The sequence below is a fragment of the Galeopterus variegatus genome, unplaced genomic scaffold (assembly GCF_000696425.1).
Source record: "Galeopterus variegatus unplaced genomic scaffold, G_variegatus-3.0.2 Scaffold2641, whole genome shotgun sequence".
Classification (NCBI taxonomy): domain Eukaryota; kingdom Metazoa; phylum Chordata; class Mammalia; order Dermoptera; family Cynocephalidae; genus Galeopterus; species Galeopterus variegatus.
In genome coordinates, this window is record NW_007728752.1 from 211,273 (window position 1) to 212,932 (window position 1,660).

Genomic DNA, 1,660 nt, shown 5'->3' on the forward strand with positions numbered 1-1,660 from the left:
CCCCCCCCCCCCCCCCGCCACTGCAAGCACATGGTTGTAGAAAATATAGTGGGTACTACTGCAGTTTGGTGCCACTTGATTTTTGCTAAGTCCTCAGCAGTTTTACCCCAACTTTCCCTTTGCACTATTGGTGCAAATGTCAGCACAGTGAAAACGGCAAATGATGTCCTATAAAACTAGTTTAGATTCGATGGATCCTCTATGGCTTGCAGACCACACTTTGAGAACCACTGCACTGAAGTGATTCAAGACTATATAGAAAATCTACACAGCGGATATTCCATTCATTCAAAACTGAGAATGTGAGCACAGGTGGACGGTGTCTGTCTATCCTTTTCAGTATTTATCAATGTCAGGCCTACCAGAAAGAACACATCCAGGCTAGGGTCAGACCTGGATTCTAATTTCCACCACACTATGAGCTATTTCACTCAGGGCAAATATCATATTCTCTCTGCACCTCAGTTTCCTCATCTATAAAACAGAAATTCTGTGCCTCATAGAGGGCTATAGTCACAATTAAATAAGACAGTGTCTATATAATGACTAGTACCATGAGTGGCAAAGAGTAAGCCCTGAACTGAATTGGATTCTAAATGACTAAGGACCTAAACTATGGCTAATTTCCATATCTTGGATGATGGTGGTAACACCGATTTTATTTTTCTCGCTACCATTTGCGGAGGGATCAAATCATAAATAGATGCTTATAAAAACTTCTTCCTTTACATAATGCAATTTTGATAGATAAAATGATGCCAAAATAATCCAGGATAGGGAAGAAAAGTTGTGTATACACATGAAATAAAATTAGTCATAAATTGATATTTGTTGAAACTAGGTGATGGGAACCTAAAGACTCATCATATTGTTCTCTTTAAAAATTTTTTTTTGAGTTTTCCGAATTAAAAAGAAAAAAATGATCCCTCATTTGAAAGGCTTCTAAATGCCTATGAACTGATGCTAGTCAATTTAATAATATACAAATTCACAGATTCCACAGTAAGTTACCTTCTGCACTGGTAGTTCTTAGACGTTTTCCTACCACAATACGCACATTTTCTTCAGGAACCTTCACTGTAGAAATGAGTCTGGTTGCCTGAAGTTACACTCCACTTGCTATAACCCCACTCCTTCTCTCTCACTCTAGTTGACAACTGCTGACCGAATCGGTACCTTCAGTCAAACAAAATTTTGAAGTAATCTGAGTATTTCAATCATCTGACAATTATAATACAAACTGAAAACGTTTTCTGAATAAGAAAACAAATTAAGATTGGATGAAGGTCAGCTTGGCAGATAGCCTCTGCAGTAGTTTTTCTGTTAGTACATATTCTATTTATTTTTATCTCTTTCTTGTGGGAGTCAAGTTACATGAAGCAAGTTTTGTAAGTTTTTCTGTAGATAGCTGAAAAGGAACTATATTTATAAAAGTAAAATTATACCTAGGGTTTCTAAAGGAAGTTTAGGGAAGGACTGAGAGCCGGACAATTGGAGAAAAGAGCTGCTTCCCTCACTGCGAATTTAAAAGAGTGTAACTATCAAGATATAACTCAACATCACCTCTCTGGTACTTCAGTGATCCTCAGGTGAGCTGTCTTGCCCCTCCTGTGTCAGCAACACTTTCATCAGAGCACCACTTCAGGGCTCTAGGATTATC

The 1,660-nt window shown here is 38.1% G+C and overlaps 1 protein-coding gene across 1 annotated transcript in view; it reads right to left on the reverse strand.

Moving 5' to 3' along the window:
• The window catches only part of LOC103598497 (dymeclin-like), a 215,632-nt gene that overhangs the window by 124,775 nt on the left and 89,197 nt on the right, over positions 1–1,660 (reverse strand). The gene's annotated exons all lie outside the window — the stretch shown is intronic.